This window comes from Misgurnus anguillicaudatus, chromosome 18, assembly GCF_027580225.2.
Source record: "Misgurnus anguillicaudatus chromosome 18, ASM2758022v2, whole genome shotgun sequence".
In the NCBI taxonomy this organism is placed as follows: domain Eukaryota; kingdom Metazoa; phylum Chordata; class Actinopteri; order Cypriniformes; family Cobitidae; genus Misgurnus; species Misgurnus anguillicaudatus.
The window spans coordinates 21402344-21424850 of NC_073354.2; the positions used below are offsets into that span (position 1 = coordinate 21402344).

Genomic DNA, 22507 nt, shown 5'->3' on the forward strand with positions numbered 1-22507 from the left:
AAAGTTTCCCTGAAATAAGTCAAAATAGAATAGATATTTAACCACCATACGAGCTGCTCTTGAAACAAAAAAGCTGAACTCAATCAGAGCGCGTCACCGTGCATGCACAGCATGGCGTCTGACAGGACCGGTCGTTTTTCTGAACTGAGACCCAAACACAAAACTTACAAACACAAAACTTTTAATCCATTACGTTGTCACGACGTGCCCACGACAGGCAGAATACGTTGCGAAGTTACGTAGAGGCGACGAATCTACGAATTTCACTTTTCCGGTCACCACGATGTAAGTTTGGTCATCATATTACGTCGACGTTACGTAACAGTTACACATTTGGGTTAGAGATTTGTAAATGTTTTACATTTTGTAGATGTAAAAACTTAATAATACTGTACGCCGTCTACATTGTACGTTTCAACATTTATTTAAACTTACAAAAAATAAGTTTTGTGTTTTTGAAACTTACATGTAAATACTATGTATTAACAGGGAGACCAGGCTGAATAAGAATATGTGATGAGGCACCAGTCAAAGAGCCCTTACAGTCTTCAATCTTAGGGAGCACACATACTGATAAAATGTATTGCTTGAATGCATCTCAAGTTAGTTTGGATAAAAGCATCTGCCAAATGTGAAGTTTTAATTGTAAAAAATCTTCAAAATAATTAAACTTACAACCTCTGTTTTTCAGTAAATGTAAGCCAAAGAACTCTGAGTCTCCGAGAGGGCTTGTTAGAGCACTTTGTAAGAGCTATGGCCAATTATTGCTAATACGTTTATAGCCAAACATGACCCTGAAAGAGAGAGTGCAACCAATAACTGTCTGTAAAATCAACAGTTTTGAACCAATAAGAAGAGATAGTAAATCACTGCAAAGTCCCTGAAGTCTGACACTGATGCTGACCAGAGACTTCTTTGGATTTAAATGTATTTTGTTGATGGCGTCAGCAGTTGGTAGATAAAAGAATAATTACAAAGGATGAGACACAAAACAGTGAAGACTTGAATTGAGGGTTTTTGGCAACAGTCAAAGAAACAAGAAAATTGTAGGGCCAGGTGCTTAACAAAAGCCTAATGTGATGGGTCTGATGCTCTGAGGTAGAAAATAAAAGGCTTTCTTTTCTTTTTGACAGCCATATGTTCACTGAACTTCAAAAACTGATGTGTTACACTCTTATAAAAAAAAGGTGCTTAAAATGTTCTCCATAGAACAGAGGTCTTCAACTTTTTCAGGCCAAAGAGACCCCTTAATAGATAGAGAGGAGGAGCAGGGACCCTTACATGTATCAAATTAAGATACATACTTTGTTATTATGGTTACATTACAAATATATTAAAATAATAATTGTGGTACACAGTCCCATACTTTTAACTAGGTACACATAATAGAAATGTTAACATCATTTATTAGTAAATCAAAGGAATAATATTTTTTACCTTCAATAGCTTATGTATAATAATGTATGTTTGGTTATACTGCATCAAGGACATTTTAATTTTACAGCTCTCTTCGTCTTTTGTTACACTTAAAATGCATTGAAGAGTAGAGGCCTATATTGCAAATGCCTCTATGCAAATCTTTTACTCAAGCATAATAATATTTATCTTATTAAAAATGACATTCATAGCATTGAATCTTTATAAATCAGGATCCTTGATAATCACACTCTTAAAAATAAAGACGCTTCATGATGTCATAGAAGAACCATTTTTGGCTGAATGGTTCCAGAAAGAAGCTTGGACACCTAAAGAACCTTTCTGTTTCAAGGTTCTTTGTATTTAAATTTTTTTTTAAGACTATAAAAAGATAAAATAAATGTTTCCTCTAAAAACATTTGACTAAATGGATACTTGTGGAACCCAAAATGGTTCTTCTATGGTAAGGGTCTTCAACAGGGGGTCCCTGGTGGTATTACCAGGGGTCCTCCAAATATAGTTTGAATTTAAAAAATGTTTCTGAAATAATGGATTAGGCATCCAAAAAATGCATTAATAGGCTAATAATAAAAATGTTAAAGATTAAAATGAAGGTTCCCGTGTTATTTAAATGTTATACTTCTTGTGCTGGAGACCTCTAAAACACTCAGGCATAATAAAGTACTGACTTGATTGTAGATATTTCTGTCAGGGTTAAAACTTACTGAAGTAGCAACATATTCTTGTGGTACTTTCTGAAGAAAAATATGAACCACAGCTTCCCAAGCCATTTTCTCTACACTTGCCCTATCTACCCATCATGAAACGCTATATTACTGTCTATAATGTCATCTGTGCTCTGCTTCCATCAAAATGGAAATGACACAGACAGACAGCCAATCTATATGGTAATAATACAAAAGTTTACCCCTGTACAATAGTGAAGCGAACAGCTGATATCACTGCCCTCTGTGATTTCATAAACTAGATTGTGCCCACTGCTTACTGATCAGTTTGTAGGTTCCCTGTGGTTTTCAGGTCTGTAGCAAGCCCCTATTTACAGTATGTTCGAGTTTAAAGGTGCAATGTGGGACTTTTAGAAGGATCTCTTGACAGAAATGCAATATAATACACATAGCTATATTATCAGGGGTGTATAAAGACCTTACATAATGAGTTGTATTGTTTTATTACCTAAAAATTAGCTATATACACTGCGGGTCCATTTCCAAGAAAGTGTCATGTTTCTACAGTAGCCCTAAACGGACAAACTGTTCTACAGAGTGCATTTTGTCCCTATGTTGTCTCAGACGATGACGTCTTTGTCTTGTGGCAGCTACCATTGCTTGTTTTTGCGTTTCAAAAGTAACGGTGGTTACAATTCGCAATCTCACCGCTCGATACCGCTAAAAATTCACAGTGGATTTTTAAGAAATGTTTATTTAAAGGGACACTCCACTTTTTTAAAATATTAAGAGTTAAATATTAGATTTTTACGGTATTGGAATCCATTCAGCTGACCTCTGGGTCTGGAGGTACCACTTTTAGCATAGCTTAGCACAATCCATTGAATCCGATTAGACCATTAGCATCCTTAGCATAAAAAATAACTAAAGAGTTTCTATATTTTTCCTATTTAAAACTTGACTCTTCTGTAGTTACAGCGTGTACTAGGACCATCAGAAGATTAAAAGTTGTGATTTTCTAGGCAGAAATAGCTAGGAACTATACTCTCATTCTGGCATAATAATCAAGGACTTTGCTGCCGTAACATTGCTGCAACAGGCACAATGATATTACGCACTGCCTGAAAAATGTCCCCTGCTATTGAAAGTTACCAAGGGGACTATTTTCAGGCACTGCGTAATACCATTGCGCCTGTTGCACCCATTAATCCTTGATTATTATGCCAGAATAAGAGTAACTTTTAATTTTCCGTATGTCTTAGTACACAATGTAACTACAGAAGAGTCAAGTTTTAAATATGAAAAATATTGAAACTCTGTTTATTTTTTGCGCGATGATAATGGTCTAATCAGATTCAATGGATTATGCTAAGCTATGCTAAAAGTGGTACCGCCAGACCCAGAGATCAACTGAATGGATTCCAAAATGGTAAAACTCAATTGTTTAACTCTAGGAGATATGGAAAATAAACTTTAAAAAAAAAAATTTAAGTGGTGTGTCCCTTTAAAGGCTAAATTTGAAGAGGTTGGTTCCAAAACCCGATAAACGCCATTTAAAAAAAAAATAAGTTACTGCCAAAATCAGTATTATATCAGGTCAGTATTTAAAAGTAAATTCTTAAGTTTACGCAAAATCCAATATCCGCCGTGTTATTCTGTCATCTTTTCTCTCTTTTTTCCCAAAACACGATAAACGCCACTCCTCCTTTTCTACAGAATGCAATAAATCTGCTCCACAGATTACAGCGCACCATTCACGCAATGTAAACAAACAATGGCGGCACGTTGAGTACACGGAATCCTAGTTTTCCTCATTTACTTTGTACTTCGTGATCAGAGCCGGCCCTAGACCTTCGGGGGCCCTAAGCACAATTTGGTCGGGGGCCCATTTGACCGCAGTAAGGCCTAAAGAAAAGAAATGACTACCTTAGCTATACTGTACATATTATATCTACTATGTTTTTTTTTATTTTGTCTTTTAAATTATGTTTTTTAATTATTCTATGTATACTGTATGTTAATGATCTTTTTTACGCTGCTGGTCCTGAGTACGTTCTTATGTGGCAACATGTAGCCTACAAAAAAGACCTTGGGGTGGTCCCAGACAGGGATTATCTTAAGCCAGGACTCGGCCTTAGTTTAATTAGAAAACATAACTAATTTTTACAAACATGCCTAACTAAAAACATTATTTGTGTGCATTTTGAGGCAAAACAAATGGCACTGGTGTATTTTAAGATATGTCAGTGCAAGCTTTTTTCAATTTGGACAGCTCTTAGCCTACTTTTATTTTAGTCCATGACTAGTTAAATTTCTGTCAGGAAAACTGCCCCCTTGAGATCTTGATTTGAGTTCCATGTTTGATGTCTAACAGGAAAAATATAATACCACTGACTGAATTGAATAGCAGTGCAGTGCAACGAACACACCCTGATGAACTTGCTGAATAAAAAGACGCATAAAGTTATTTTCACTGACCATCAAAGAAACATCTTTAATTGACACCAGAGTTTAAGAGGCACAAACAACAGCCTACATATAATTTGAATGAAATAGAGTAAATAAAATAACATTTAAATAAAATATTATATAAAATAATAAATAGAACACTTAAATGTTTACATTTTTCAAATAAACAACATTAACCATAATATCTAAAACACCACAAACAAGATTAAAAGTTGCTAACATTCGATATAACAACCGCCTAACTATATATTATCTCTTACGTAAATAGCATAACAAAAGTTAATAGGCTTGTTTGATATGAGCTAAATCTGCGCATAATCGATCACAGGTGATCAGCGCGAGATGCGTTTTTCAACTTGTTCTTGACTTATGACATTCATATTTTTTTATTAATTCCTTTTAAAATTTTGTATTGGTGTTGGATTAGTTGTACTGTGAGCTGTTTATATTTTACACAAAAACGAATTTAGACTTAGATTACATCCCAACATTTACTAAGTAGCCTTCCAGTAATGAACAGTTCACCTTTGTTGATTCTCCTTATAAACATCTTAATGTTGGTATTTCAGTTGCATCTATTTAATCCGCGATAAAATACGCGAACGCGATCTCTTCCATTGCTGATGTTTGCAGTCCACAACAAAGCGAGATTCAGGAAGTGTCCGGCTTGCCTACAGTTTTTTCACTCCTCACCTTACTGCAGCCGTCTGCACTCGTCTAAATTCCAGGCAAGGCAAGCTGCATCTTAAACAAGCGTCTGACAGACAATGATCAGGTGATGAGTGACATCATAGGGTCAGTCAGGGTCAAGATTAGCGGGGAACTTGCCATAATAAAGAACTAAATAAAAACAACTGTGCTTATTATGATGCCCGATAAAAGGCGCTGTAGATCCATTTTTTTTATTTATTTTATGTTACTTTTGATGTATAATTTTTTTTCAACCACTAGCTGGCAGTGACTCTATGGGGCCCTCTGCTGGCCACGGGGCCCTTTGCAATCGCAAGGGCTGTTTAGTGGCTGGGCCGGCTCTGTTCGTGATCAACAAACAAACAAAAGCAAAATAATACTTTAATGGCATTGATAAACCTATGGTTCATTTCTGTGACGGGAAAGAAATGTAAGCCATCAACATCCAATAATTTACGGGATCATTTTTATAATAAATCTTTGAAAATCAAGTTATGGATTTGAATTTTTTATGTTTTTATAACCTAAAGATGCTATGTGAAAGTTTGTAACAGAAAATAGGGGTTTTCATCTTGTCACTTTCTTGGTATAGAAAACACGCTTTTACTGAAATTTGTCAAAATGGATTTATTGCGTTTTGGAACCAAACTCTTCATTTAATCCACATTTAATTACAAAAGTAATATTCTTTTTTTAATGGATTATTGATTCATCACTTGAAGTGTATTGATTACGGTTTTAGATACCAGAGTTGTTTTGCTGCAAATGTTTTCTTTGCTGAACTTCACTGAAATGGTAAAATATGATAATTGCGAGCCTTTTTTTTTCACTATTGCTCATTTCAAAGTGCACACATTTTTACATGTACAGATCAACTTCTTGTAATATTGAGCCTGGAACCAAAGGAACCACCCGTTTTTCACAGTCTCAATTGGCTGTGACTTAGTATCTTTAATAGAATACTTAGAAGGAAAGGTCACACAAGCGTTCCCATTCCCCCCTGCTGTCTGCACAATGAAGGAAGGTCTACAATGTTTTATCTTCACTCAGGGTCTTTTAGATATCCTGGTCTTCAATGCTTTGGAGACCTTGAGTTCTTTTCAATGCTGAGCTTCATAAGGAGCCGCTGGATATAGTATGAAAAAAAGGAAAGTTGAAGATACATTTTTGAATCTGGGACAGCTTTTAAGGTTCAAGAAAGCCGCCTAATATTGTTCAGGAATTAACTTTAAGGTAATTCTGCAAATCTCCTGCAACCTTCTGCAAGTATCAGGCCTTTATAAAAAGCAATGGTTGGTTATGGGGATTCATGCATTACATGTTATTTTCCTATTTTCACTGCCTTGGAAATGAGTTAAGACAGCATGAAATATTTTATTTCTTCCCTGTGTCTTCTCTTCTTAGTGTTCTAAGCATAGCACTTCATTTATAGCCCATGGGAAATTAGTTCAGAGAACCCTTGTACAGAATATGATGAGACAGCTCATTAATGTTGACACAGTAGGGATGGTCTCTATAGGAACGCCAGTGTAACTGCCTGAAGGTTGACAAGGCCATGTCCACAGCATAAGTGTCCATTGAAAAACATCTAAAGAGAGCAAGTGAAATAAGAGCTTGAAGAATTATCTGAAAGTTCCTGTGTGAATTCTGTGCTTTTATGCTACATGGCAAATAATCTGTATAAGAATGAAAGGAAAGATAATGAAGAACTAGTTTGAAGCTGAAATTCCTAATACTTTCGGCTGGAAAATGACATTCCAGAACTTATAAAGTCACACAACAATGGGTGTTAAAAACATAGTCTAAATGCTCTACAAAATAGTATTTGTCGCATATGAACTGCTATTCCAGCTAATTGGGTGCTTTCTGTGTTCATCACTAACTATGCAGAAAACCTAGGTTTAAAATTCACATTACAGAGCGTTTAATATTTGAAGGTTCATGTAAAAATAAAGCTTTTCTTTCTTAACAAAGCACACACACTGTGCTAGGTTGTTTCAGCCCATGGTTGAGTAAAATGCGACCTAGTAAATCTCTGTATTCATAGAGTTTAAATCATCCAGCACAAGTTAATTTAAACCCAGTGGCTAAGAATGTCTATATTTTAACAATTTGACTTTAAACAACCCAGCGTTTTTTACAGCCCACCTTTGTGTGTATTGATAGCCTTGGTTAGAGAGGGAACAGAATAGCTGTGCAAAGTGACTTATCTGCATTAACATTTAGTGTTTTTCCATTTGTATTTTTCAAATTTTCTGCAAGTGCATCAGCATGTGACATTTAGGATGCATATTTTGAAGTGCAGAACAACAGATGGAGGATTATCTCTGAGCACTTTCATGTGGTGGCTATTTAGAGCTACTGTATTAGAAGGTATTTTATTTAGTTTTTACTCCAATTCTGTTCAGTACTTTAAGAAGACTTTTACTTTTTGCAAGTGCACACAAGGCATTGTGGGAAAGATCTCAAAATATTTGTCAAGTAAATCAGCCAGCCTGGTTCATGAATGTGATTTAAGCATTTTTGTAGTTTAAAGGAACACTTCACCCATTTGCATTAAAGGAAAAGTCTACTCATTTTCAATATTAAAATATGTTATTACCTTAACTAAGAATTGTTGATACATCCCTCTATCATCTGTGTGCGTGCACGTAAGCGCTGGAGCGCGCTGTGACGCTTCAATAGCATTTAGCTTAGCCCCATTCATTCAATGGTACCATTTAGAGATAAAGTTAGAAGTGACCAAACACATCAACGTTTTTCCTATTTAAGACGAGTAGTTATACGAGCAAGTTTGGTGGTACAAAATAAAACGTAGCGCTTTTCTAAGCGGATTTAAAAGAGGAACTATATTTTATGGCGTAATAGCACTTTTGGGAGTACTTCGACTCGCCTGAAAAGTCCGCTTCCCTTCTCCCTCTCATAATGGGAGAGGGAGGGTGTTACTGCGCCGAGTCCCGATCCGATACTTCTATAATACATAAAAAAAGAATAAATAAGAGCGAAAAAACAGATCCAGGATGTTCCTTATGTCATGCCGCACGCATTGCTGTTTCTGTGTGGAGTCAAAAGAGTCTAACGCTGCGTCCGAAATCGCCTATACTACCATACTATATAGCATGCAAAAAGCACTACTTTGCCTACTATATAGTATGGAAGTAGGCGGTTTCGGACGCAGCGAATCTCTGTGCCAGCGCATAACTATAGATGTGTTAAAAAATAATGAGAATATATATAGTATATGTACAGGGGTTAAATTGGGGTTTGTTTTGTGGGGATGCTCTGTTGGGAGGGAGGGTTCGAGGGGTAACATGTTTAATCCTGATGACAGCAAAGCCACTGGTGTGTTTCAATGACATTTTGGACCTCTGATAGGATTTTATAAGTTTCAGTTTTAAAGCTGTGCCACATGTTGACCCAAACTTTAAAACCTGAACCTGAAAAGTCTGACACCCTATATGCATTTGTTCGCATATGTCATTATGCACAATTGATCAAACTTTGAAGGAAGTTATAAGAATCAACCTCCTTGACTAATTCTAGGCATAAGATAGGCTACCCAGACTCAATTAACAAGAAAAACAACATACTGATTCAGCAATATATCTTATAAATTAGCCATAGAGATTCCCTAAGCTGGTCAGCAGTTAGTTATAAAATACCTATAGTTAGGTCGTAATTAATCTGTATAATCAAAATACATGATTTTATTAAACTATACAATCAGTTGTATCCAGTTATCTAGTTAACATATTGTAATGAGATGAGTGACATGGCTATACATACTTTAATACTTTGTTTCTAGACTTCTATTAAGTTTTCTCGACGTGGGCACCATTCTTATCTCTCTCTCTATCTCTCATCTCTACAGTATCCTGCGCGAATGCACGTTCCTGAGGTTCTGAGTGAGACGCCGAGCTGCGTCTGAGCACATGGTGACAAAAACGATCAACGCGTCGTTTAAATTAGCGGTAAAAACCCGTTTTTGTAGTGGGTTCCTTGCACGCACGAGTGTGAAGCCTATGAATGAATTTGAAAGCACGTCAATAGGCTTGTTCGACTTCATGCGGCGCTGCAACAATCGACAGCCGGGTGACGTCAAACTACCGCGAGAGTGATCCGCGAAATCATACGGAGGAGTTTGCTTTTAAATCGCTCTCGCGGAACTTAGACGTCATCCGGCTGCCAGTTGTTGCGGCGCTGCATGAAGTCGAACAAGCCTATTCTCTTCTCATCAGTTCACACGCACCAGCGCAGCGCATACACTGGCGCGGAGCAGAGCGAGACCTTAATGGATTTTAAACCCTGCATATGTATCCGAGTCCTGATCGGGAGGTAACGTCCGATTCCGATCGAGTCTGAAACCACGTGATCGGGGGCCGATTTCCAATCACGTGATCGGATCGGGACATCCCTAGTTAGAACCCCAGTCATTTTTTAATGGTCGTGCATTATTTCCTCAGTTTCTGCTGAGACAGGAGAAATACAGATTTTCATTTTGTAGGTAGAGTAAGGGGCCAGTCACACCAAAAGCGCCTTAAACGCTTGCAAACGCAAGGTGCGACGCACTGCCTTTTTTTAAAAAAAGAGCAGTGCGACGCGGCTTTTCATATTGCTAAGCAACCACCAAGTCAGCTGTCTTGTTAATCAAATATTGAAGCGTGAGCGCTCTTTTGCTGTTAACTGTCATATTAGCAGAAACTTTAAAAAGACGGCGCTTGCTCTGACCTTGTTTAGGGGTGAGAGGTGCACAAACACGCAGGAGAGAGTGAGCGAGTGGAGTCCGGTTCTTCAAAGCAACTGTAAACTTCCCTAACCACATCATAAGGCCCGCCTCTCCCCTCATTCGATTGGACAATGGAAAGACGTGAATGATGTCGGCTGCGTTTCTGATCTCACCGCTCCTTTAAAAACGCGTGCTGCGACTGGCGGCAAAAAACCGCAAGGCGCTCGGCGCGCATAAACAGCGCACAAACGCGCCCTGCCCATAGAATATCATTCAAAAAAGGCACCAGCAACTGCCATAAACGCTTTTGGTGTGACTGGCCCCTAACACTCATAGTGAGAACTGTATACGTTTAACCTGCTTTTTTGAAAGACATGTACTGTAAATGGGCAGTTGCCATAAATTACACTCAGTTTGTGTGTGTGGTCAGCAGTTAATTTGTCATAAATTTTGCTATTGAATGTTCCCTCCACCTGTGGTCAAAATAGAACCGAAACCTCTTATGAAATAATAATATATTTTTTTACTTTAATATTGTGTGGTAACCGTTTTATAAAAGCAATAAGGTACTCGAGGCACTTGCCTTATTCACGATACAGCACAGCCTCTCATACCTTATTGCTTACAAAACACATTATTTTCCACATGCCGTACATTTTTGTATAGCTCCAGATTTCGCTCTCTTCCTGAAACGCACAGATTTGAAAAGCTCTGTATCCCTGATTGGCCAGCTAATCTGTACATTGTGATTGGCCTGACTACCTCTGACGTCAGCCGGAAATGTGACGCTTCTTACAATGTTTGAAAGATTCGGGCACAATGCAATGCTAACAGGAGTTAACTTACAGGCTGTAAAACAATTACGTAGAAATTACAATGCTATTGCAGGTGGGTTGCCGGTAACTTACCGTAGATTTAAATTTATGTTATTTACTGGCAAGGGTTTGTTCAAAGTTAAATCAATTTTAAATATTAACAAGTCTTTATCTTTACAGAATAAAACTATACAATAACAGCCTCATGCAAAGCATTCTGGGAACCAGAAATCATCATCAACCTTTTTCTGTTTTTTGTTTCAGATTTTGTTTCCAAGGATGTTTTGCTTGATGCTGTTTTTTAGTTTTACCTTTTGGACATCTTTAAGTAATGAATAATTGACGATGGGCCGATGAATTATTTGAAAATAATGCAAAGAATTACAAAAAATACAAAACATTTTATTTTTAAGACATTTAAAAGGTTAGGTGTGTGGTTTACAGAAAAATAATCAACACCCATGGAACATTTCTCAGCCAATCACATAAAGCATTCAACCTCGGACAATAGGTGCTCTTTAAAACAAGCCATTGTCAGGACTCATAACTAAATATTTGTTTTTAAATATATCCCTGTGCAGAACTGTTTACAAATTGTTCCCTCCTGACATTAGCTGTACAAGATAAATAATACTTAAGAGGTTATAGTTTTTTTTTTTCAAATATTTAATCTAAGAAAGGATGTGTTAATTTTTACACATTGTTTTGTGTTATGCTATTTAACACATTGTGTGTCATTTTGTGTTTATTTTGTGTTCAAATAAATAAAATGGACAACATAAAATGTGTTGTTTTAACAGAACCGTTTTAAGAGTGTTCCTGTTTTCTCTCTCCTCTTTCTTTTTTTTCTGTCTATAACTTTATCTCTTTCTCTCTATTTTTCTTTCATACTCTGTGTTACAAAAAATTAACTGAGAATGAGGAAGATTTTGTGTGCTTATGTAAGTCAGAGCACATATGCCCCGCACCATTAAGCATAAAGCTAATTAGTCAAATGAGTTTTCCCACAACCCACTGAGCCTACATGTTGCCTAAAATATCGGGATAAAATCTTTTTCTTCAAAATTCTGAATATCTTCTTCATCTCTCTTTATTCTGCTGAATGTTCTGTCGCACAGAATTGACACATTATGTTTACTGCAAAGTCAAAGTTAACTTTTGTTTATCATCATGCCAAATTATAGTATTACTGCTAACACTATGGGGGTTTTCACACCTGCCTTGTTTAGTTCGATTGAATTGTACCAGAGTTCGATTGCTCAGTTGGTGCAGTTAGTTTGGGCAGGTGAGAATGCAGCAATCGAACTCTGGTGCGCACCAAAAGCGGACCAAACAAGCGGACAGAGACCAGCTTGCAGAGGTGGTCTCGGTACGCTTTCAAACGGATGAGGAAGTGTTTGTTGACCGTTTCTATTAGCAATATTAGCACAATGACAAATCGCGGACATACCTGGAGTTGCGAGGAGGTGCGGGCGGAGCCTCGGAAATTTTTTGTCTTCGCCGTTTGTAGTGCATTAAACCGTTGTTTTCAAGCTGCATCCGCGATTCATTCTGAAAATGAACAGTTTGTCTAGAGTGCTGTATACAAACTATATATAACAACCACGGAGACATAATTACAGCGTGCAACCGTCTGTCCATGGTGTTTGCTGTATTGTCCTTCTTTTGTTTACTTCAGGGGGTTCCGTTGGAATTTGCCACACGTTGATTCTGACCATTCGTGAAGCCGTTTAGGAAATACGTTCAAATACATGTGGCCAATGAGTGATGTTGATCTTATCACATGACAGAATTTTGGTTCGTTTCAATTGGTGCGGATCAGAGCAATCAGTGTGGTGTGAAATGGAACCAAATCTGCTAAAAAAGTTACAATGTATTATTTTTTGCTTTTGGTCCGGACCAAATGAACCGAATTACAGATGTGAAAACGCCCTAAATGTACTGTAGCTTTCTTACATAATTATAAAATTAATTATACACAGTGGCGGCTAGTGACTTGTCTTTCGAGGAGTGCAAATTCAAAATATGTGTAAGGAGTGTCGTGTGTTGCTCGTCATGTCAAAATATGTGTTCGTTGTGTCATATTAACCATGTGCATCATGTCAAAATATGTGCCTGCTGCACACGCGTCGAAATGATTTATGATAAAAAAAGACGCTCACGTTCATGAAGTACTCGCAAGACACTAACTTAACACTGTGATTACACATGCGATTAAGCCATATCTGGCAAACATGAGCCTCTCTTTTATCATAAACCCCTTCGAATGTATGCATGTCGCGTGATGCACATGATGCGCTGAACACATATTTTGACATGACGAGCCACTCACACAACAAGCTAAATACATGTTCTGAAGAGCTTCGCTCTCAAAAAAGAAGTCACCGGCCGCTAGGGCTGAAACAATTAGTCGACATTAAAAATTTGTCGACAAATATCTTTGTTGACGAGTAGTCATTTGATTTCACTTAACCAAATGTAAGGGCCTGCAATGTCGTGATTTGACCGCTATGATGCTGTAGCACTAGAGTGTAATGCAGCCCTTACAAATTTGTGAAAGAAGAAGATAGATGAAAACACAGCACTAATTATGGCGGAGTGCAAACGAATCAAAACGAAAGTTTCACTAAACTTCAAACAAAGAGTGCTGTCGTGTTTAATACATAAAAGACAGAACTTGCCTTTCATGGGAGCACAACGTTTAAAGAGGAAATATCTCGTTAACTAACTTGGTGGTAAATCTCTATTAGATAAATGAGAATGCAGTACTACTAATAGTAATAATATTAATAGTAATAATATAATGGTTACACTTTATAATAAAGGTTCATGAATCATAATGAACTTCTTGTACTTCAGCCTGAACTAATGCCGAGTTAATGCATGTAAGTTACTAATCATAAACTAATGAAGAGTCATCATTAAGTACAACATGACATGTTTTTTAGTTGTTAATGTATAAACAATGAATTCATGTGTTGAGTCTTTTTGTAGTTAATGATGACTCTTTATTAGTTTATGATTTGTACATGCCTTAACTCAGCATTACTTCATATTTAAGTATAATTCATTTAGATTAGTTCATTATGGTTCATGGACCCTTATTTTAAAATGTTATAATTACAGTCAGGATAGTGATAGTGAATAGTGTTATTATAGTAACACTTTTAGGTCTTATAGCCTAGAAAAGAAACTCTTAATACTGCTGACAAGAGATGTTTGTGTAAAAAAAATATTTTGTCTGTAATGCTGCTTAGTTTTTTTTAATTTTTTTATTAAAATAGAACAGAATATTTAAACAATGCTTAGAAAGCATGTGTGTATAATTTGAGTTGGACAAACATGAAATCATATTTTCTTTCATCTCAAGGTATTTCAATTGCTTTCACTGATCAGGACTGTATCTAGGAGTTACATGGCAATGTGCAACGCGGTTATGAGACTCTGAAACGATCCAATCACATGAGGTCAAAGACATAAAAAACTATTCTGATTCGCTTACAACATAAGTGGGAGAGTTTGGGGCGCACATTCCTGCGCCCCAGGGCGGATCCGAAACCAGCCAATTAGAGCTCAGCCTTAGGTCACATGTTTTTACTCTTTTTTCTGACCTACACAGACACTCATTAGGGGTGCGCCCCTGACACACAAACATGACACACAAACAAAGAACGGTTTTGATTTTTTTTTAAATAAATGATAACATGACTAACAATGAAATAGTACAACTAAACGATTTTGTATTAATTTGCATTATATATTTAACTTTTTTATGTTAAAGTAGCTTTCTTCTCTGGCCAACTTTGGGGGGCGGCGCCCCCTAGTGACCAGCCGCCACTGGTCCTAATATGTACCATTTGCCTTTGGGTTACTAAAATGCACCCTTACAAATGTGTACTTTTCCAGTGACAGCCTTCGTACACTCTTAAAACAAACGTGTTAAAACAACACATGTTGTGTCTAGTTAAGGACAACACATTTAATGCTATTAATGTTATTCTTGGGACATACACTTTGTGTTTTTTAACACATCTTGTGTAGTTCCTTTTATTTATTTGAACACAAAATCCACACAAAATGACACATAATGTGTTAAAATAACACTGGGGGCCCTATTTTAACGATCTGAAATGCAAGTCCGAAGCGCAAAGCGCAAGTGACTTTGTGGGCAGATCTTGGGCGCTGTTGCTATTTTCTCGGCGGGAGAAATAAGTCTTGCGCCGGGCGCAAATCAATAAGGGGTTGGTCTGAAGTAGGATCATTATTCATAGGTGGGGTTTGGGCGTAACGTCAAATAAACCAATCAGAACGCTATACAAAATACCCTTTAAACGCAAGGGCGCAAGTTCCATGGCGGGTTGCTATTATTATGACGGATTTGACAGGCGCACGCCAGGAGCGGTTCACAGCCGAGGAGGCCGAGGTTCTTGTAAGAGCAGTCAAAGACAGAGAAGTTGTTTTGTATGGGGCTAGGAGAAACCCGCCCAAATCAGTGTAGGTTAAACAGGCGTGAGAGGAAATAGCCGCAATTGTCTCATCAGCTGCGCCAAGGTCTACATTGATGTCAGAAGACGGGGGTAGCCCTAGCTTGCCAGGATAAATCTGTTACGCCGGGCACACAGGAGGACATCGCTGCGTCCACCCTCACTGCTGAAAGGGTTTGGGTGCTTTGAAATCGGACACAAGAAACGCAAGCAAGGTCCAACCCCAAAGTACACTTACAAATCAAGTTCACATACATAAAGGTTTCTTATGAAAACATTTTAATTATTATTTAGATAAAATAAACGTAATACAGCCACACAACAAACTTATGAAAATATTTTAATCGTTATTTGCATGATAATTATTTAATGCTGCCACACAAAATAAATAAAAACTATCACCACAATGCTCACCACAATGATTTCCCTTATCTCATATGTTAATATTTTTGTATTGTAACAATTTATGATTTGCAAAAATAACTGTTGCATCTGTGTAGATTAGATAAGCAATGCGCGTTGTGCACGCCATACATTATGGTCAAGCATGCGCCCTGAAAATAGCATAATGAACTACGCGCAACGCGCCACTGACTTTAGACTAGTTTTTTTTGGTTAGTAGCGCAATTGTTTTTTGAAACTGCAAAATAGCATAAGAGATGGTTTGCGCCGGAGCACGCCTCCTTTTTTGCGCTGAACCGCCCAGGGAGCGCGAGTTCATTCCCTAGTTTGCCGACGTGCGTCTGTGGAGGGAAAAACCCGCTGTGCGCCAGTGCAAAATACGAAATGATACATGCGTCACTGACAAAGTCAATTGCGCTGGGTGCAAGATAGGGCCCATAATGTGTTAAATAGCATGTGTTAGATAACATAAAACAATGTGTAGCAAATGAACACATCCTTTCTTAGGGTGTACCTTATTTTCTGAGAGTGTAAAAACTACAATAATATAAAAATCTACATATCTATAAACAGCTTTTTAAAAAATTGTAGTAGTGTATGTGCATAAGAAAAACAAAAGCAACTGCAATATATTAAAACACACTAATTCTATAACAGCCGCCGACTTGAGGAACAGTTCCCTTATGAGGCTAATTTATCTAAGTAACCCTGTAAAAATTTGGCATCCATTTCTTAACAGCCCAGGGACCGAGCCTTTTGCCTTCTCTTTGGTTTACAGCCCAGATCTTCGTTCACAAGATCCATACCCAAAAATATCCGTGCCTAAAAGCAAAATGAAAACAGTCTGTGGCGGAGGGCGCTAATAAAGTCGATCCTAATAGCGTTGTGGGACTTGATTTTACGCAGGTTCCTGCAAATGTTTGGCTACAGATGAAACATTTATTTTACAGCGCAGTATAAACACTTTCAGATCCAGCTACCAACTCTGTTGGACATGCTTCTATTTTTAAACATGTTTTGAAGTGAAAGTTTCACCTCGCAGGGCATTTCGACTTTAACCCGCTGATAGACACCCCCCGCCTCTCTGAGACTTTAGTATTTTAATCACCATACAGTACATGCTATCAAAATCCCTCTAGATCACTTTCGCGTCTCGGTTGTAAATCTATGTCAAAACCAGTCCCAATTCATCTTTAAAAATGACCCTGATGTCTCTGGTTCACTGCTTTAGAGAATTAGAGATGAACAAGGCTGAGGTTCTGGGTTAAATAGATTCATTTGCTGTTTGTTGTGTTTGCCAGTGAATCAACTGGGACTAATAAATACATTCATGGTGCTTACATAAGCAACCAAAGAGGGGGGAAATAAAAACAGCAGTTTTTTCCATTCTCTTTGTCCTTCACGAATAGACATGATTTATGAGCTCCGTATCGCCGTGAATCTGGTGGAGGGGGAAAATATTTCATATTTGCTTGTTGCAGCCACCGGAAACTCGTTCCTTTCAACCCAACATTTCCGTTGTGATTGATGGTGGGCTTGGAAGAACAAACACTAATGCTTGATTGTCCTCATTGTTCAAATATCCCCAATTATTTTAAACGCCGCAATTTAGTTAATAGATTGCCTTTGTGGACCTGCATTTCTTCAGAAATGGGAATGGAATAACCATTAAACTTCCTTGTAAATTAAATCGGCTGCTAGTTGATTTCAGAAAGAAACTTTCTTGACAGGAGGACAAAACGGCCTCAACCACCAAGAGCAGTTATTGAATCTGACTGCCCCCATTTGGACATTACAGGCACTGCCAAAACAAAACCTTTGTCCATCTGTTGTTGACAGTAACAGGTCCCTACATGTTTTCCATGAGAAAGTTCAAACCACAGAGAGGGTACATTGTATCCTGTAAATATTGACTACGTAACTAGCATTTTTTTTTATATCACTGTCAAGGAAATAATTGTAGTTATTTGTATATACTGTATTGAATTTGAATCATCTATTGTTGTTACACAGCAAAATCACCAGTGTTAAATTTTCAGGGATGGTGTTAAATACACAGTGTTGATGCTGTTTTAACACTATCTGGTAATAAAATAACACTGCCATTGCTAGGCCAGTGTTATATCCACGACAGTGTCAGTGTAAAACAAGGGTGTTACCAGATTTCACACTGAGCGGTGTAAATCAAGCCACGCCTCAACTAAACATTTCCTGTCAGGGATTTTACCGCCATTTTCTTTCAAAGGAGGACTGAAGAGAGCAGGTAAATCTCATAATATTCACATGGTTTAGCTAAATTAAACTGTTATTTCTCTGTCTGACTCTACGCAGCCATTTGCCAAAAAACCTAAATAAGATATTTTTCCCATTTTATTTCCCCTTTGTTCGTTATTTGGTTCAGTTTAATCAGAGCTACCTTGTGTTACGTTGTTCCCTTGTTAGTTTGGTATAAAGTTAAACTGCTAGCTAAAAGTTTTAACCAAGAAGGATTATATTAACAGGAGATATGAATGAATGTAAGAATTGAACCGTGATAAAACACGACATGCACTACAAATTGAAGGTATGAAATTAAGTTAAATGAAAGCTCGTTTATTCACCATATGATGCTCGTTATGAGGTAATCATATAGGCTAGATACCGTGAGTTAACGAGGTCGTTTACATGCACGTGAGTCCATGGATATCGGTTAATTATTCAAATTACTGAAAAACACGGAGAAAACCGCAACGTCATGTGTTTTTTTTAAGATGTATGCAAACGGGAAATATCGCCAAACCAACAATTCAATTTACCTCAGAATATATCATCATTTGTATGCTTGGATGCATTGTGTGTTGTAAGCTTTTCGTGGCACTAGATGTCAGACAGATGCAAATAGCAAATACATACGAAAGTGTAAAACGTGTATGGCGAACATTTGTTTTTCTGTCATTATAGATGCTAGTTTGGTGAAAGTACACACTGAGTGCTTCAAATCATTCAGAAGAGATGCTGTTTTTAGGGCAGTTTATTAAAGAAGACCTGACATGAATGACTTCCAATGAGAAACGACTGCTACTTATATAAATTCATTACAGAAGGTAAGTTTATATATTTATACATATAAATCATTTTATTTGACATAACTGAACAGTTAACCAATCTTTTTAGTATATGCAGTTTTGTACATATTATGGTTATTAATCAGGCAAGAAAGTCACATGACCTGCTGCCAACTTTAATAAAAATATATTATCTTCTCATACATCGTTTTGCTATTGATATCATATTAAATAGCAATCAAATTGATTACTATTTTGAAAATGTATAATTGAAGATTCATATTGTCTTGAGTGCTGTTTTTAATATAAAAAGAATGTTGAGTTTTCAGAGTCTTTATGGTTATTTTTTTGTGATAGGACCCTACCAGACTATATTTGAATACGGCATACCCATGAATTCTGGAACTGTTATTTCTTAACCCAGTTTGGAGGATAAGAGCTTACCAACTAGTTATGTGAGTACACACAGTACTGTAGTACTGTACACTGTCTCTAACATGATTATACTGAGATGATTTTGATTCAAATAACGGTTAAAACTGCACCCTTTTTGGTATTTTCTTGACCCTTTTTGTCTTTGAAAATCTGCAGAAATATGCTGAGGCGATGTATTGCAAAATAGCCAACATACAACAATTAAAGGATAATTGCAGACTATATCCTGATGAAGATATGGATGACCCTCTGTCTGGTCAACAGGAGTTTAAATATGGTAAGTGTAAATGGGTTTGCTACTTTTACGGTTTAAAGTTTAACTGTATACTCATGGTGTTTAAATTCTGTTTTGCTAGGATGGGACAGTTATGTGGCAGCTCTTCCCTGGCTCATTCACCTCTTGCCTTCATTTGTGAAGGGACGAAAGACTGGAGAGGGTCAATGTGCAACTGAAGCTACTGATTGTGCTGTGTAAGTTTTTTGGTATTTTGTTCTAGTTATTTATTAAGCAGTTAGTTTGCTTGCATTGTTCACCCCATGTAAATGCATGCAAGTTCATAAATACACATCAAATACATTCATCAAATACACTCTTTTAAAACACTTAGGTGATGAGCATCAATCCATGCTTTGAGGTGGATGGATCAGCACAGCCCTGCCTGCACTGCGTTGGGAACAGAAGTTGCACCCAGAATTTTTGCATCATTCTGGACCAAAAAGCCATTCCCTCCATGATGAAGACCACTGATGCAGCCTTCCACTACTGTACATCATGAGTAAAACAACTACAGAACTAAATACCAGGTTGGAACGTGTTTAAGAAAAATGAAACGTCTTTTGAATTGAAATGTCTGTTTTGTTATGGAAAAATCTTTAGTATTGTGAAGGATAAGCATTTCTGCTTGCCGATAAGGTAATTGCATGTATTTTAATGTTCAAGTTTTGAGTAGGGTGGCTAATTTTTTTTTAACTCTCATTTGATTTATTAAAGACCTTATAATAAGTGGTTTTCATGTCACTGTGCTGTGGTATAAGATAACTTTCTGTATTCTGTTTCTAATTGTAGCTGAGGTATTTAAATAAGCAGTGTTAAATGCAAAGTGTTGTGTGTATCAATGTAAATATTAAATGTGATGTACTTTAATAAAAAGAGGTTTTGCAATATTTCTTGTCATTTTTCTTTTATAGAAACAACCCATTAGCAACAAAAGTGGCTATTACTCAGTATTTTAACACTTAACATTGTTGAATTCACATTACACTGGTGTTGACCTTAAATTAGGAGTGTTAATTTTTAACACTGTATTTCTGTGCCAACACCAGTGTAGTGTGGAAACAACAATGAATAGTGTTGAACAAAGTGTAAAATTTAACAATATTGAGTGTTAAATTAACATATAATGGGTGTTGTTAAATTAACACTACACTTTTGACTAAATTAACACAGTGTAGTGTGGACACATATACACACTTTGCCGGTGTTAAATTTGACACTGTGGGTGTTATTTTAACACCAGTGATTTTGCTGTGTATAATGTCCTTGTGGTCCATTTAAAGTAAAAAAAATATTTTTTATGGAAAAAACTGCAGCCTTATTATTTCCCACAATTATACTTCACCACTAAGGTTGACATTTGTAATAATATTCAGAGTGAAAAAATACAGTTAACTAGAAGGCTACAGCAATTATCCCGTAAGAAAATTAACCCACAAGCAGAATATTACAGTGGCATAGCCTCTCTCCCTTCCTGCGACAGATCCTTGACATTTTGCATTCTTGCAAAAAGGTGGAGCACTTATACCTGACATTTGCTGTCCATGACTCGATGTACCTCATTAAAAACTCCAGCATCAATTAGCGTACACGCTCCAGTGGCTAACCTTTCTAAGTTTGTTAGCATTGTAATGTCGGTAATGAAATCCATGGTGGCTCGATAACATTATTAGCACTATTAACTGAGAATGCAGAAGCTGATGCAATTTAGCCGTGATCAATACGTGCACAAATGTCACGAATGTATATGACGGATTTCATTATTTCACATACAGACTTTTCTGATTACAATTACAGGCTTTGTGATTCGACAATCAACAGGTTCAGAACCAACAGTACTGTCCCAGCTGATGAGGAGCGAATCAAATCCTAGGACGTACGTGAATGCAGAAGGGCGTAATCATCCGAACTGAAATGATTCAGTTGTCCTCTGCATAGGGAAAAGGTAGATGACTGTACTCCGCAGGCAATAATCTGCCTCTGTCCGTCTATTACTTTCTCAATTAGCGTTTGATTAGATTGGATGGTTGGACACATCACCATTTCATTAACAGATGTCTGCATAGCAGCATGTCACTTATGCTAATAGTCTGGCTCAGATGAAACTCTGCAGGTAGAAATGCAGTCAGACAAGGAAAATAAAATCATGACTTGAACTGAATCTATTCAGGGTGCTTGCCAATGTAGTTTTATGTTTGCTTTGTCAAAACGAGATTCAGCAAGCTTGTAAAACACAATATTCTTTGCAATCTCCCATACGGACTGAAGTGATATAAAATCCTTCCATACTATGAAGTGATTAAGTGTTTTTTACCCTCAAGAGATTGACACTTTTTTGAGGAAGCACTAGCAGCTACAGAAAATGAATTTTGTGAACGGTATTTGAGAGTCGAGCAGGTACACAATCACCTTATGGAGTTGTACAAAGAAAAGGAGAAAATGTTTTCAATATAAAGAAGTAAAGGGCTTGACCTTCAGTTGCTAGTACACCGGGGAAATAACCCTCTTTTCTTTTCTGATGTATTGAATTTAGGATTGCCTGCTTAAATAGACGGCCTAAAATGCCCAGGAGAGCGTTTTATTAGACTAAAAGCATATTGAGTTTTCCTTCCTGAATTTATATTTACTTTAGCCTTTATAATAGATCATTGTCTGTACTGTAGGTGCTGATCACCTGTTATATATGGCATTGACATGGTTCTTTAAATAGTCAGCCAGTGTTAACATAAATGTCAGTCATGCGGTTTAATAAGCATAATTTAGAATTGCACTTAAATTTAAATGTATTTAATTTATTTTACATTTGAAATTATATTATATGTGATTTTGAAATAGGGTGTTCTTGTTTAATCATCAAGTTGGGTCATATTATGCAAATTGAAACTACAGCTGAAGAATCAGCGCCACCTGGTGGAGAAGAACATTGATTCTCACAAATACAATAATGTCATTTAAACTTAAAAAAGGAAAGTGTACATCAAATTCTGATTTAAGTTTATATTAAACATATCTTGGCTAATTTAGTACATATTTTTATTAAATATGTATCTCATAAACACAGTGGAG

General features: G+C 36.9%; 1 protein-coding gene and 1 long non-coding RNA gene across 3 annotated transcripts in view; both read left to right on the forward strand.

The window, feature by feature from the left end:
• Positions 1-22507, forward strand: part of dll4 (delta-like 4 (Drosophila)) — a 307909-nt gene that overhangs the window by 189211 nt on the left and 96191 nt on the right. The window lies entirely within an intron of this gene.
• LOC129420984 (uncharacterized) lies at positions 17694-20702 on the forward strand. Of its 2 annotated transcripts, XR_012358655.1 has the most exons (6): positions 17694-17951; positions 18629-18771; positions 19090-19187; positions 19324-19444; positions 19524-19638; positions 19776-20702. It is a non-coding gene; the product is annotated as an uncharacterized lncRNA (long non-coding RNA). The 2 variants fall into 2 exon arrangements; XR_012358654.1 differs by having other exon boundaries at positions 17694-18771.